Here is a 17,874-nt window from a genome sequence, read left to right as displayed (position 1 = left end):
AAAGATCCAACTTCCTACTCCAAGACACCACTAAGGGACCAAATCCTAACCTACTACCTACTCACTAGTAGGGAAAGCCTCATCAGTGGCGCACCAAAATACCTATTCTGTGGCGCATGGGCGGTACGTCACAGAAACTTCGCCACAAAAATAAGATTTCTGTGGCGCACCAGACCATGCGCCACAGAATTAAGGTTTCCGTGGCGCACGATGGCTTAGGTGCGCCATATAAAAAGGTGCGCCACAGAATTGATTTTCAGTGCGCCACTCGTATTATACACGATTTTGTACTGTCTGCTATACAAATATAGGTTATATATAGCAATATACAAGTTATATACAACAACATACAAAAATATGCAGATATAATATAAATAGCATGTACATTGCGCAGATACAATATAGACATCATCATCACATTACTTAGAGCCCGATCGAGATACATATATAGTGGCAAGTGTCAAATGTTTTACATACAACTCTTAATTCATACAAATTTCACAATTTCGAGATACAAAGTGGTCTTCATCCGGTTCCTCCTTTGCTCCCTCCTCTCTACCCACCAGGCTCGCTTGTATCGGGGTCTTCATCCGGTTCCTACTATGATTAAAATGGAAGAAAGTGAGACCAACAAGTCCGATGCACAACAAAAATTGAATAAATGCATCATACATTGTTGGTCAACACAAATATTAACATTCAGGGATGGCGTAAGTGAGATCAAGTCCGATGCACAAGAGATTAATATTTGTGCTATCTTACCAGGCTCACTTACGCCACCCCCGAGTGTACGGTGACCAAGCATTTTAATCATCGGCATTTTGAAAATACCAAAGCAAATGGAATGATAAGGGCCTCATACATTTTTGGTCGAAACAAATATTAACATTTAGGGAAGGAGTCAGTGAGGCCAGGTAGGATGCACAAGAGATTGATATTTGTGTCATCGCACCAGGCTCACTGGCGTCTCCCCCAAGTGTGTAGTGACCACAAAATTTAATCATCGGCACTAAAATGAAAGAAAGGCCAATGCAATTAAGAAGTGCCAACTCAAATCAGAGATAAGTAGCTAGTATGAACTAAAAGGAATGCCTCATACATTGTTGGTCGAAAAAAAATATTAACATTCAGGGATGGGGTCAGCGAAGCCAAGTAGGAAGCACAAAAGATTGATATTTGTGCCATCACACCAGGTTCACTGGCCCCATCCCAGAGTGTACAAGTGACCAAACATTCTAGTCATCGACCAATGCAATTAAGAAGTGCCAACTCAAATAAGAGACAAGTAGCTAGTATGAACTAAATGGAATGCCTCATACATTGTTGGTCGAAACAAATATGAACATTCCGGGATGGCGTCAGTGAGGCCAGGTAGGATGCACAAGAGATTGATATTTGTGCCATCACACCAGGCTCACTGGCGTCACCCCGGAGTGTACAGTTGACCGAACATTCTAATCATCAGCACTAAAATGGAAGAAAGAGCCAAGTGGTATCAACTAGATACTTTGTTGGTCGAAACAAATATTAACATTCAGGGATAGCGTCAGCGAGGCTAGGTAGGATGCACAAGAGATTGATATTTGTGCCATCACACCAGGCTCGCTGGCGCCACCCCCGAGTGTACGAGTGACCAAACATTCTAATCATCGGCATATAAAATGGAAAAAAGAGCCAAGTGCTATCTCAACTAGATAACATATGCCTCATATTTTGTTGGTCGAAACAAATATTCACATTCCGGGACGGAGTAAGCGAGGCCGGTAGGATGCACAAGAGATTGATATTTGTGCCATCACACCAGGCTCGCTTGCGCCGCCCCGGAGTGTATATGTGACCAAACAATCTAATCATCGGCACTAAAATGGAAGAAATAGCCAAGTGGTATCAACTAGATAGCATATACCTCATACTTTGTTGGTCGAAACAAATATTAATATTCAGGGATGGCGTAAGCGAAGCCAAGTAGGATGCACAACAAATTGATATTTGCGCCATCACACCAGGTTCACTCACGCCACCCCAGAGAGTAGTGATCGACCAAACATTCTAATCATCGGCAAGTACAAAAACACCACCAAATCAGCAACCATGGGGACATCAGTCAAGATGCTCAAACACACATAGCATGGAGCAGATGCTCCAAAGGGATTATTCATCACTTGGTATAAACCAAGGGATTATTCATCACTTGGTTTTTTTAAAACCACCAGAAACTGTCCATTTGAGAGAAATAACATTGGGGTAATGTTAAAATGTTTGTCTCCATATTTGGGAGACATTTTTAATATTGGATCTAGCTAATGGAAATCAAGAACTAGTCTTGATCTCCAAATGGTGATTAGAGGGAATTTATTCATCTTAAGCAACATTAGGGACAAATGGGATCATGCAAAGGACTTGGGTCATTTGGATCATAAGGCATCAATTAAGGAGGCAACCAGGGACAAAAAGAAACATTTGATGATTCATTATCATAGGCAACAAAGCAGCAATCTTTTTCCCCTCTAATCTAGCTAGAGTCCTTAAAAGAAATTCTACTTAAAATAAAGTAGCTCTCTGTTGGTATTGATTACCAACAGAAACTCAAGCCACTACTTGATCTTCCTAATTCAAAGCAGGACCAGTACAGGACCAGTGCTGATGTTGCCATCATCTCTACCCCCAAGAACTCTCTCATGTTCTCTCTCACATGCCATGCCAGCTTCTTGCTCCAAACTAACAACAACACAAACACAAGCATCTTCAATCAGCAGTAACCACTTGTGCTAATACTGGCAAACAACTAGTAGTACTATTTCTGCATTCTGTAGATTCTTAGAGCAAGTTAGGACTATAAATTGCTGCCAATGCAATACAAGAGGCTCATCATCCACATGATTCATCATCACAGGCAGAGCATAGAAATAATATATAGCTAACAGCAGAGTAAAACAAAAATAATGTTGGACTGTTTTTATTCATGATGAAAATGGTAGCTTATGATGGTACTCTCAACACCACAGACCAGATAAATGGCATCAATTAACACCAACCTTCTCCCCCCTCTCTGTAATTTTGTCCAGAGCAGCATCAACATCCAGAGCACAATAGCAGCACAACAACATCCAGATTGAGCACAACAGCATCCAGAGCACAACAGCAGCTCATCCAGAGCAGGGGTAGAGGAAGAGGGAGGGGAGGGGAGAGGTGGAGCTCACCGACGACATGGGTGGAGGAGGATGTTGACGACGACGGCAGGGGTGGAGGAGGAGGAGGAGGACGCGGCGGCTCCTCCTCCTTGACGCGGTGCCGGCCCCTCCTCCTTGATGCGGCGGCCCCTCCTCCTCCACGCCACAGCGGCTTGTGCTGCTGGTGGCGGGGATGGGTGGAGCGTGGCGGCATGCGGCCCTCGCGGAGGAAGGCGGCGGTGACGGCGACGACAGCGCTCACCATGGAAGGTGGCGGCGCGCGTCGGTAGGGAGAGGAAGAGAGTGCAGGCGTACAGACGAGGGAGGGGGTACGACATGATATAAAAGGCGCTATTTCTGTGGCGCACCGGCACAAATGCGCCACATAATCAATTATTTTTGTGGCGCACCAGAGCTAGTGCGCCACAGAAACACTTATTTATGTGGCGTACACAGTCCTATGCGCCACAGAAATAACGACACCAATTACTGGTGGTGGCAGGATATGGGCCCCACCTTATTTCTGTGGCGCATGGTCTAGTAGTGCGCCACAAAAATAAGCTATTTTTGTGGCGCACCATGTCTGGTGCGCCAAAAAAAACTTTCTGTGACGCATAATTGACTAGTGCGCCACAAAACTAAGATCTCACCTATAAGACTTTTCCTACTAGTGACTCTACCAGATCCGGCACCTCCCCTCAGCCATCTCTAACCAGCAACGCCGGTGACAGACGTCTTGGTTCGGTCCGGCTGCGAGCAGAAGACTCTCAAAACACTGTAGAGGAGGGAGAGCGAGGGGAGGGGAAAAAGTTGTCCCCGCGTTGGGTATGTAAAGGCTTTGAGGCCCGGCTTTTGTGAACTTGGGTGTATGTGAACCCACTTTTTTAAAAGTGGGTTTGTGATGTCAAAACATGTTTCAAAAATCGAAACACAAAATGATTGCAAAGATGATCTTTAAACATGTGCCCTGGACATGAGTTTCGTTCTGAAAAAAACATTTTATTTTACCTCGGCAAAAAAGTGAAATTTTACAGGCTATATAGCAGTATATATGTGACATATTTTGTCTTTTTTAGATTTTGAAATAAAAAAGTGGTTTCTCCGCGAAAACTTTCTACGCACACATGGAACATGCATACGTACCCCGATTTTTTTATTTTAGAATTTTTTCACATTTCGAAAATGCATTTCCAACCGGGATTCACGTGCACCCAGGTTCAACTGGGACTTTTCCCTTTGAGGCTCCCATAAAATCACCAAGGTGGTCTCTGACTCTGATGATCGCACCCGCGTCGCCTAACTGATCAGTGGCATTGAAAGCCACATCTACATTCAAACTTCAGCTGCATGTAGTTTCTGCTAGCCTCGTCGGTGACGTCCCAGCATTTCTCTGGATAGCCTCGGACACGTAACCCGTACCAATGTACTTACCCTGTGTTTTTCTATTTTAAAAAATGAATAAATAATTCAGAGACCTTCAAGATATATAGTGGATACCTCTCTGATACGGGAAATAATTTTGTTGATGATGTAGATAGACATCACGCGGGAGGTGGCGGAAACAGTCGATTGAGATACACATATTGTAAAAATATAGTGGGCGCTCTAAAAGAGAGTTTAACCATATTTGCTCAAGATATACGGAAGGATATAGTAGTATTGTGCACAAATATGGTCGATCCTATGTTGGTGGCCGGGAAAACTAGAATTGTATTTGCAGTGTATTTTTCAAATTTAGGTGGGTCATCTCATTAGTACTAAATTTCTCGTTCTATTTTTCTATTAGTTAAAAACTATATACTCTCATATCCTTGTATTCGCATTTTTGAAAAAAAATGGTCGTATCGTAGTATCATCATATCTGAGCATCCTTGCATCCCAGGATTAGTGGTCTGACCTTTGAGTGGTCCGCCACTAACACCTTGGGGCGTCTCGGCCCGAGCCTAGTCTGTTTTAGGGTGGGAGTGTTGCCAATATTTTCGGCTATTTGGCTAAATGGCATGGATCATAGGTTTAAATTTGTTTTTTAATAGTATATATTAAGAAGATACCAATTACACTCATCCAGTCATCCTGTGGAACAACACAATGCTCAAATTGCAATACGGATGCACACAATAACAAAAAAGAGTTAATAAAAGAAAAGTCATGCTATAGCGATTCTATTCCTTGTATCAGCGAACCAAACACCATCAAAACAACACCAAAAACCATCTTCTCGAAAAAGCATAATCTCATAAATCCATCTTCATGTTGATTTCATTTATCATACCTTGTTTCTATTTTCGCACTTTAAATCTGAAACGGTTGTGTGCATCCTAACTTTGGAGAGACCGGATGTAATACTTAAACCTCATAAGTAATAAAATATTCTTTATAAGAAATAGCTACAAATAATGGACTGATTAGTATACTTAGTAGCTCAAACATAATTGATCTCCAACTTAGTAGCTCAAACATAAAAAATAGCTACAAAGCTGTATCGTTAACTACCAACTGTTTTCAAAGGCCAGCCGCCCATTAGCACTAAAGATCATGTGCCGCACGTCCTCCTGATATCAGTGCATATAAAATAGTAGAGCATTCATTTTCTTATATGCGACACCTTTTAGAAAATGCAATAGATATAAACTACACAGTGCATTATCTTTTAAAACTATTCTACCCATTAATGATAATTAATTAAATTCTGGTAGTACAAATTATGTTGATAAGAAAAAACATACGGTACAATAGATAAAATAGTTTTCGCTTATTTTCTAAGAGATGAACCTTTAAAAAAGATAACTTTTCTTTATTTATTCTCTATCCTCAAACTTAGCAAACATCTGACGTGACGTCAAAAAACAGACATCCCATATTGTACATTTCCCACAGATCCATTCTCCAAGCAATATAAATTACTCCCTCCAATTCATATTACTTATAGATTATCTAGAATTAAAATATGTAGATACATTGGAGGGAGTAAGGGCATCTCCAACCGGGTGACCCATCCCGCGCCCGCGCGTCCGGATGGGTCGAAACGGACAAAACCGCGGCCCAGCGCGCGGACCCATCCCTAAAATGGATGGCCGCGGCGTCCGGGACGACCCAAACCCGGCCCAAATCTTGGACGAGTTTGCGTGGCCGCGGACGCGAAAGGCTGGTCGCTCGCGTCCTCCCTTGTCCGCCCCTGGCCCGCCTGTCTGCCTCCCAAAACACAAGCCCGTCGCACACATCTCCCTACCGCTCCGCCGCCACCCACGGACCGACGATTTGGGAGCGCGTCGACGCCGGCCATCATCGTCGAGACGCCGGCAAGCGGGGCGGAAGCATAGGTCGAGGTCCCGCGCTGCTTTCGCCGCGTCGTAGCAGAGTCGAAGGACGCCGCCGCCGGCGCTGTTGTCCTCTCACAGTCGCGACACCTCCCGCCGTTCGCAGCTGCGCCGTTTCCGCCGGAGGTGAGCTCTCATCGCACCGTGTTTCCGGACCGCACGTCGTCCGAGACGGCCGCTTCGCAGGTCCCTACGAAGCATTTGGATCGCCTCCGCCTGCGAGGTGTTCGTTCAAATGCTCGAACTAAAATGTGTCCCTTTTCAGATCATGGTGGACAGCGACGACGAATACTACTTCAAAAACTTCATCGACACGTCGTCAGAAGAGGAGTCCGACGACGAATTTTTCACGGATGCTCGCGCTGCTCATCCACGAGCACATTGTCTCGCAAATCCCCGTGCACCGGGGGTCCTTGCCGGGGCGCGCGGCCGCCTTGGACCGCAAAAGAGAACGCGGCCACGACCAGCTCTACAACGACTACTTCAAACCCAATCCATTGTTCGTGCCGTCCTTGTTTCGCCGTCGTTTTCGGATGACCAGGCCGCTGTTCCGCCGGATAATGGATGGCGTGAAGATCTACGACGACTACTTCGTGCGAAAGTGGATGCAATTGGCAAGGTAGGCCTCTCTTCGTACCAGAAATGCACGGCAGCGATTAGGATGCTCGCATATGGCGTTGCCGGTGATTTCGTAGATGAGTACACGCGCATGAGTGAGTCAACCGGCTTGGAATTGATGTACAGGTTTGATGGCGTGTATTTCACACGTTCGTTGGGCAACCCCAAGAGGAAGGTATGATGAGCACAGCAGCAAGTTTTCCCTCAGAAAGAAACCAAGGTTTATCGAACCAGGAGGAGCCAAGAAGCACGTTGAAGGTTGATGGCGGCGGGATGTAGTGCGGCGCAACACCGGAGATTCCGGCGCCAACGTGGAACCTGCACAACACAACCAAAGTACTTTGCCCCAACGAAACGAGTGAGGTTGTCAATCTCACCGGCTTGCTGTAACAAAGGATTAACCGTATTGTGTGGAAGATGATTGTTTGCAGAGAAAACGGTAAAAACAAGTATTGCAGTAGATTGTATTTCGAGTAAAGAGAATTGGACCGGGGTCCACAGTTCACTAGAGGTGTCTCTCCCATAAGACGAACGAGCATGTTGGGTGAACAAATTACGATTAGGCAATTGACAAATAAAGAGAGCATGACAATGCACATACATATCATGATGAGTATAGTGAGATTTAATTGGGCATTACGACAAAGTACATAGACCGCCATCCAACCGCATCTATGCCTAAAAAGTCCACCTTCGAGTTATCATCCGAACCCCTCCGGTATTAAGTTGCAAAGCAACAGACAATTGCATTAAGTATGGTGCGTAATGTAATCAACAACTACATCCTTAGACATAGCATCAATGTTTTATCCCTAGTGGCAACAGCACAACACAACCTTAGAACTTTCTCGTCATCTGTCCCGGTGTCAATGCAGGCATGAACCCACTATCGAGCATAAGTACTCCCTCTTGGAGTTAAAAGCATCTACTTGGCCAGAGCATCTACTAGTAACGGAGAGCATGCAAGATCATAAATAATACATAAGCATAACTTTGATAATCAACATAACAAGTATTCTCTATTCATCGGATCCCAACAAACGCAACATATAGAATTACATATAGATGATCTTGATCATGATAGGCAGCTCACAAGATCCGACAATGATAGCACAATGGGGAGAAGACAACCATCTAGCTACTGCTATGGACCCATAGTCCGAGGGTAGACTACTCACTCATCACTCCGGAGGCGACCATGGCGATGTAGAGTCCTCCGGGAGATGATTCCCCTCTCCGGCGGGGTGCCGGAGGCGATCTCCGAGGATCCCCCGAGATGGGATCGGCGGCGATGGCGTCTCAGTAAGGTTTTCCGTATCGTGGCTCTCGGTCTTCTGGAAGCTTCGTGAGAAAATAGGCCTCTGGGCTTTTATTTCGTCCAATTCCGAGAATATTTCTTTACTAGGATTTCTGAAACCAAAACACAGTGAAAACGACAGAATCGGCACTTCGGCATCTTGTTAATAGGTTAGTTCCGGAAAATGCACGAATATGACATAAAGTGTGCATAAAACATGTAGATAACATCAATAATGTGGCATGGAATACAAGAAATTATCGATACGTTGGAGACGTATCGGCATCCCCAAGCTTAGTTCCGCTCGTCCCGAGCGAGGTAAAACGATAACAAAGATAATTTCTGGAGTGACATGCCATCATAAACTTGATCATACTATTTGTAAAGCATATGTAGAGAATGCAGCGATCAAAACAATGTATATGACATGGGTAAACAACTGAATCATAAAGCAAAGACTTTTCATGAATAGCACTTCAAGACAAGCATCAATAAGTCTTGCATAAGAGTTAACTCATAAAGCAATAATTCAAAGTAAAGGTATTGAAGCAACACAAAAGAAGATTAAGTTTCAGCGGTTGCTTTCAACTTGTAACATGTATATCTCATGGATATTGTCAACATAGAGTAATATAATAAGTGCAATAAGCAAGTATGTAGGAATCAAATGCACAGTTCACACAAGTGTTTGCTTCTTGAGGTGGAGAGAAATAGGTGAACTGACTCAACATTGAAAGTAAAAGAATGGTCCTCATAGAGGAAAAGCATCGATTGCTATATTTGTGCTAGAGCTTTGATTTTGAAAACATGAAACAATTTTGTCAACGGTAGTAATAAAGCATATGCATCATGTAAATTATATCTTATAAGTTGCAAGCCTCATGCATAGTGTATCAATAGTGCCCGCACCTTGTCCTAATTAGCTTGGACTACCTGGATTATCACCGCAATACATATGCTTTAACCAAGTTTCACAAAGGGGTACCTCTATGCCGCTCTGTACAAAGGTCTAAGGAGAAAGCTCGCATTTGGATTTCTCGCTTTTGATTATTCTCAACTTAGACATCCATACCGGGACAACATAGACAACAGATAATGGACTCCTCTTTTAATGCTTTAAGCATTTGACAACAATTAATTCTTTTCTCATTAGAGATTTGAGGATATTTGTCCAAAACTGAAACTTCCACCATGAATCATGGCTTTAGTTAGCGGCCCAATGTTCTTCTCTCACAATATGCACGCTCAAACCATTCAACTCAGTGTAGATCGCCCTTACTTCCGACAAGACGAACATGCATAGCAACTCACATGAAATTCAACAATGAGTTGATGGCGTTCCCCAGTAAACATGGTTATCGCACAACAAGCAACTTAATAAGAGATAAAGTGCATAATTACATATTCAATACCACAATAGTTTTTAAGCTATTTGTCCCATGAGCTATATATTGCAAAGGTGAATGATGGAATTTTAAAGGTAGCACTCAAGCAATTTACTTTGGAATGGCGGGAAAATACCATGTAGTAGGTAGGTATGGTGGACACAAATGGCATAGTGGTTGGCTCAAGTATTTTGGATGCATGAGAAGTATTCCCTCTCGATACAAGGTTTAGGCTAGCAAGGCTTATTTGAAACAAACACAAGGATGAACCGGTGCAGCAAAACTCACATAAAAGACATATTGTAAACATTATAAGACTCTACACCGTCTTCCTTGTTGTTCAAACTCAAAACTAGAAATTATCTAGACCTCGGAGAAACCAAATATGCAAACCAAATTTTAGCATGCTCTATGTATTTCTTCATTAATGGGTGCAAAGCATATGATGCAAGAGCTTAAACATGAGCACAACAATTGCCAAGTATCACATTACCCAAGACATTTATAGCAATTACTACATGTATCATTTTCCAATTCCAACCATATAACAATTTAACGAAGGAGAAACTTCGCCATGAATACTATGAGTAGAAACCAAGGACATATTTGTCCATATGCTACAGCGGAGCGTGTATCTCTCCCATAAAGTGAATGCTAGGATCCATTTTATTCAAACAAAACAAAAACAAAAACAAACCGACGCTCCAAGAAAAAGCACATAAGATGTGGCCGAATAAAAATATAGTTTCAGGGGAGGAACCCGATAATTTGTCGATGAAGAAGGGGATGCCTTGGGCATCCCCAAGCTTAGACGCTTGAGTCTTCTTGATATATGCAGGGGTGAACCACCGGGTGCATCCCCAAGCTTAGAGCTTTCACTCTCCTTGATCATGTTGCATCATACTCCTCTCTTGATCCTTGAAAACTTCCTCCACACCAAACTCGAAACAACTCATTAGAGGGTTAGTGCATAATATAAATTGACATATTCAGAGGTGACACAATCATTCTTAACACTTCTGGACATTGCATAATGCTACTGGACATTAGTGGATCAAAGAAATTCATCCAACATAGCGAAAGAGGCAATGCGAAATAAAAGGCAGAATCGGTCAAAACAGAACAGTTCGTATTGACGAATTTTAAAATGGCACCAGACTTGCTCAAACGAAAATGCTCAAATTGAATGAAAGTTGCGTACATATCTGAGGATCATGCACGTAAATTGGCATAATTTTCTGAGCTACCTACAGGGAGGTGGACCCAGATTCGTGACAGCAAAGAAATCTGGAACTGCGCAGTAATCCAAATCTAGTACTTACTTTTCTATCAAAGACTTTACTTGGCACAACAAAACTCAAAACTAAGATAAGGAGAGGTTGCTACAGTAGTAAACAACTTCCAAGACTCAAATATAAAACAAAGTACTGTAGCAAAATAACACATGGGTTATCTCACAAGAAGTTCTTTCTTTATAGCCGTTAAGATGGGCTCAGCAGTTTTAATGATGCTCACATGAAAAATAGAGTATGAAGCAAAAGAGAGCATCAAGAAGCAAATTCAAAACAAATTTAAGTCTAACATGCTTCCTATGCATAGGAATCTTGTAAATAAACAAGTTCATGAAGAGCAAAGTAGCAAGCATAGGAAGATAAAATAAGTGTAGCTTCAAAAATTGCAGCACATAGAGAGGCATTTTAGTAAAATGAAAATTTCTACAACCATATTTTCCTCTCTCATAATAATTTTCAGTAGCATCATGAGCAAACTCAACAATGTAACTATCACATAAAGCATTCTTATCATGAGTCTCATGCATAAAATTATTACTCTCCACGTAAGCATAATCAATTTTATTAGTTGTAGTGGGAGCAAATTCAACAAAGTGGCTATCATCATATATAGGAGGCATATTGTAATCATAAAAGGAAATTTTCTCCTCAATGCTTGGGGGACTAAAAAGATCCTGCTCATCAGAGCCAGCTTCCCCAAGCTTAGAATTTTCCATAGCATTAGCAACAATGGTGTTCAAAGCATCCATAGTAATAACATTCCCATTAACATGCATATAAAGTTCCATGGGTTTTTTAATTCTCTCTTCAAACACATCATGTCCTAATTCAAGATAAAGTTCATAAAGATCTCTCATATTTTTGTTGTTTTCCATTATGCTTAACTAGTGAAATAAAAATATGCATGATATTAAGTAAAGTAAAACAAGTAACTAATTTTTTTGTGTTTTTGATATATTGCAGCAAACAAAGTAGTAAATAAAATAAAGCAAGACAAAAACAAAGTAAAGAGATTGAGAAGTGGAGACTCCCCTTGCAGCGTGTCTTGATCTCCCCGGCAACGGCGCCAGAAAATATGCTTGATGACGTGTATTTCACACGTTCGTTGGGCAACCCCAAGAGGAAGGTATGATGAGCACAGCAGCAAGTTTTCCCTCGGAAAGAAACCAAGGTTTATCGAACCAGGAGGAGCCAAGAAGCACGTTGAAGGTTGATGGCGGCGGGATGTAGTGCGGCGCAACACCGGAGATTCCGGCGCCAACGTGGAACCTGCACAACACAACCAAAGTACTTTGCCCCAACGAAACAGGTGAGGTTGTCAATCTCACCGGCTTGCTGTAACAAAGGATTAACCGTATTGTGTGGAAGATGATTGTTTGCGAGAGAAAACAGTAAAAACAAGTATTGCAGTAGATTGTATTTTAGTAAAGAGAATTGGACCGGGGTCCACGGTTCACTAGAGGTGTCTCTCCCATAAGACGAACAACATGTTGGGTGAACAAATTACGAGTTAGGCAATTGACAAATAAAGAGAGCATGACAATGCACATACATATCATGATGAGTATAGTGAGATTTAATTGGGCATTACGACAAAGTACATAGACCGCCATCCAACTCGCATCTATGCCTAAAAAGTCCACCTTCGAGGTTATCATCCGAACCCCCTCCGGTATTAAGTTGCAAAGCAACGAGACAATTGCATTAAGTATGGTGCGTAATGTAATCAACAACTACATCCTTAGACATAGCATCAATGTTTTATCCCTAGTGGCAACGAGCACAACACAACCTTAGAACTTTACGTCACTCGTCCCGGTGTCAATGCGGGCATGAACCCACTATCGAGCATAAGTACTCCCTCTTGGAGTTAAAAGCATCTACTTGGCCGGAGCATCTACTAGTAACGGAGAGCATGCAAGATCATAAATAACACATAAGCATAACTTTGATAATCAACATAACAAGTATTCTCTATTCATCGGATCCCAACAAACGCAACATATAGAATTACATATAGATGATCTTGATCATGATAGGCAGCTCACAAGATCCGACAATGATAGCACAATGGGGAGAAGACAACCATCTAGCTACTGCTATGGACCCATAGTCCAGGGGTAGACTACTCACTCATCACTCCGGAGGCGACCATGGCGGTGTAGAGTCCTCCGGGAGATGATTCCCCTCTCCGGCAGGGTGCCGGAGGCGATCTCCAGGATCCCCCGAGATGGGATCGGCGGCGATGGCGTCTCAGTAAGGTTTTCCGTATCGTGGCTCTCGGTCTTCTGGAAGCTTCGTGAGAAAATAGGCCTCTGGGCTTTTATTTCGTCCAATTCCGAGAATATTTCTTTACTAGGATTTACGAAACCAAAAACAGCGAGAAAACGAAGAATCGGCACTTCGGCATCTTGTTAATAGATTAGTTCCGAGAAAATGCACGAATATGACATAAAGTGTGCATAAAACATGTAGATAACATCAATAATGTGGCATGGAACACAAGAAATTATCGATACGTTGGAGACGTATCAAGGTTCCACATTGACGCCGGAATCCCTGGTGTTGCGCCGCACTACATCCCGCCGCCATCAACCTTCAACGTGCTTCTTGGCTCCTCCTGGTTCGATAAACCTTGGTTTCTTTACGAGGGAAAACTTGCTTTCGTGCGCATCATACCTTCCTCTTGGGGTTGCCCAACGAACGTGTGAAATACACGCCATCGGCCCTCGAGTAGAGTAAACTATAACAAGGATAATTTTTGAAGTGACATGCTACTATCATAATCTTGATCAATACTATTGTAAGGCATATGAGATGAATGAAGTGATTCAAAGCAATGGTAAAGATGATGACTAAACAACTGAATCATATAGCAAAGACTTTTCATGAATAGTACTTTCAAGACAAGCATCAAAAAGTCTTGCATAAGAGTTAACTCATAAAGCAATAGATTCTTAATAGAAGGTTTTGAAGCAACACAAATGAACATTTAAGTTTCAGCAGTTGCTTTCAACTTTCAACATGTATATATCATGGATAATTATCAATACAAAGTAATATGATGAGTGCAAATAAGCAAGTATGTAAAAATCAATGCACACAGTTGACACAAGTGTTTGCTTCTAAGATGGAAAGAATTAGGTAAATTGACTCAACATAAAGTAAAATAAAGGCCCTTCGCGAGAGGAAGCAGGGATTACTCATGTGCTAGAGATTTTTATTTTGAAAACATGGAAACAATTTTATCAACGGTAGTAATAATTCATATGTGTTATGCATAAAACCTCCTATAAGTTGCAAGCCTCATGCATCGAATACTAATAGTGCTCGCACCTTGTCCTAGTTAGCTTGGACTTCCATGGATTATCATTGCATTACATATGTTTCAACCAAGTGTCACAAAGGGGTACCTCTATGACACCTGTACAAAGGTCCAAGGAGATAGATCGCATTTGATCTCTCAATTTTGATAGATCTCAACTTGAGGACATCCATACCGGGACAACATAGAAAACAGATAATGGACTCCTCTTTAATGCTTTAAGCATTCAACAACATATAATATTCTCATAAGAGATTTGAGGATTAATGTCCAAGCTGAAACTTCCACCATGATACATGGCTTTGGTTGGCGGCCCAATGTTCTTCTCTAACAATATGCATACTCAAACCATTTAACTCATGGCAAATCTCCCTTACTTCAGACAAGACGAACATGCATGAAAGTCGCAGAGACGTGTCGGCTGCCCCTCCTCGACCGCCTGGTAGCGTTGGCTTCGAATGGCAACACCTTGTTGTTGTGGTCTCCACCGGTTGTCATCACCATCGACAATGTCGTGTAGGCCACCAACGGAAACCTAGCTAGCAAAGGGTTTTGTACTTAGTATTAGTAGTCTATCAATCTTATGCTTCGTTTCCCCTGTCGGCCTCTTACATATAGTTATTTTTAATAAAATATTATGAAGAAGAAAAAAATATGTCGGCCCGTTGGATGCATACACGGACAGTGAAGGACAAGTGGACAACCGGTCTGTTTGTGTCTTTCCATGACCCAAATGGACCAAATTAGACACTTTGTATGTGATTTATTAGCCAATGGAGATGCCCTAAATTCACAAGCATGGCGGTATCAGCACCAACACTACCGTTCTTCTCCCCCCCGGTAGCTTCCTCGTACAAAGGCGCCAACAGATAAACAACGGATGCATGATGCGAGGGTGCGAAAGGATCGAGGACGAAGAGAAGGACATGGGGGTTGGCATGCACTGCACTTGTGCCAACCTGGTCACCACTCAATACCCCAAGCTTGCAACAACACCTAAAAATCCACTCGGCTTTTCAACTTTTTCCCTAAATATCCTCTATGTTTTGCAGGACACATCATCCCGCTTCTTCTGTGGGCTACATGCCTACTGGTTCCTAGTGGTGATCAATACTCCGTGTAGTTCACAACTCTTTTACTCTGTTGCGGTGCGGTCCCAGGGGAGTTAAATGGAGGATGGGGGCCATCGGAATCCTGCAATTTTGCTTTACCAGTGTACAAAAAGCAAGGAGACCGTGCCAAAGTTTCATAGCCTCCATTTACTCGCATTGCATCACGATTTTTCCTATCAAAATTTGCTAAATCTTGAAGAAAGGAACAAATATACCAGAGGCATCCTTCTTGTTTGTGTAACCAGCTCGGTGATGTAATCATCGAGGCAAAGAATACAACAACGAAATTAGTTAGAACTACTGCTTTTTCTAAGGAAAACGGGTTAGTGCTTGTTGTAGGCGAAACAACCAAACGGTCATATATATCTTGGTTAAAGCACATCCAGTGCCATGGCATGGAGTGCACCTCCCTTCACTCGGTGCATTATGTCGGGTTTTTTTTTTGAAATATGCATTACGTCGGGTTAGTAATTCAGCAAGATGCAGCTAGCAGCAACGTTTTTTTTTGAGAAATATTAAGGGTAGCAAAAATACATCTAATGTTTCTATTTGGGCCATCTCGCATGGGCCGCCAGCTTATGCCGTAACAGATCTGGAATGTTTATTCTATTGAAAACCCACCAGCTTTCCTGCCCTTAGCTTGCTAAGAACAATGTAGTGAACCCAAACCAATAACACCTTTTTTAACAATATATAAGATACTAAAGCCACAAACACTTATTATGAATCGGAGATAGTAGTGGCGGAGCTTAGTTGAAGCAAACATGTGCCATGGCCCGCCCAGTGGCGAAGGACAAAAAAATCCGAGGTAGGACGAACTTTTAAGAATGCAAATGCCAAAACATAGTCCAAAAAATGGTTCAAACACAATCACTAAATACAATAAAAATAAAAACATATTTTATTATAAATAGAACCTAAAAAACATACCAATAATGCCTACTCAATGGCTAAGCTTTACCTCTTTTTAAAAAATCTAATGTAATTCAAACACTTAAGACGTTTGATTATGTCTTATTTGATGCATAACTCGGTCTTGATTATCTTCGTTGCGGAAAATTCCTTTCAATTGTTAATGCCGCCATGTGTAAAACCAATCTCATCTTAATGGAGTGATAATGCGATCGAAGAAAATATGCTATGCCTTTTAAATATCTAGAAATCTCGAAAGTCTCCAATTTCGCGAGTATAAATAATGAATAACTAAAACTTATCTTGTATATACTAAGGTCCAATCAATAATAAATCTATGTTATCAAGCAATGTTATTCATATTGAACATAGAATATGAGTCTATGTTTGGAGATAATAGTCTATGTTTTTGATTTGCAGTCGATTTTGCGTAGTGTTCACTGAAACAAGCATAACTTTCTCATACGGAGTCTGTTTTCGACGTATGACCACTCAAAATTTTCAGAAAAAACACGCGCATCTAAATGTATTCACCAAAAATCAAGGTAGGGCGACCGCCCTACCTTGCCCTATTGGGAGCTTCGTCCCTGGGCCCGCCCGTCTATGCTATTATTCATCCCTAAAACATAATTAGTCTTGTCTAATCCCACTTTTTCCTATTATTTTCTCTCTAAAAAATATTTTTGGCCTGCCCTGATTTCTTTGTCAAGCTCCGCTACTGTGAGCCAGTATATCCAGTTCGAACTTTAGGACTTTCTATTTTTACGCTTCATGCGGTGCTACTTGTCGCGTGTTGCCTAGAGGGTTCCTAAAAGGTCCCATTTGGCAAGGCCCGTAAAAAATGGAAATTAAATTCGGCTCCAGGGTGCATATGCTTCCTCTACCGAAAAGAACATATTTGAAAGTGTCGAATTTTTTTGACAAAAAATTCTACATGCACATGTCCACAATATATTGCGTTCGCCAAATTTCATGGAAAACTGATATTTTGTGTGATCTATGTAAAAAAGTGAAAATTTATCTTGTCAAAACCATTATTTTTAGCACCAAATTTTGCCTTTTTTTACATAAGCCACAAGACAAGTTGATTTTTCATGAAACAACTTTATGGGTGTGTAGCACATGAAGATGTACACACAAATGTTTTGTTTCCAATTTTTTGGCATTTCAAAATATATCTAAGACCTATTTTAAAATAAAGGGAGTGTCAGGTACAAGCCACGACACCACTCCTCATCAAACAGTTGTATACAATTTTATTTATTTTTTACAAATCAATTTAGTACTAACGAAATGTGTGCTTGTAAAATATTTAAATGTTCAGACGTGTCTAAACTAAATGTTCCCATATTACCAAAAATATATTTTTATTTTTTATAACAGTGATTCCTATATATGTTATAAATATTTATACAAATAATAAAAAATGTTCATAATAAAATTGTA

This window comes from Lolium rigidum, chromosome 4 (assembly GCF_022539505.1).
Source record: "Lolium rigidum isolate FL_2022 chromosome 4, APGP_CSIRO_Lrig_0.1, whole genome shotgun sequence".
Taxonomy (NCBI): domain Eukaryota; kingdom Viridiplantae; phylum Streptophyta; class Magnoliopsida; order Poales; family Poaceae; genus Lolium; species Lolium rigidum.
This window is presented reverse-complemented; position numbering follows the sequence as displayed.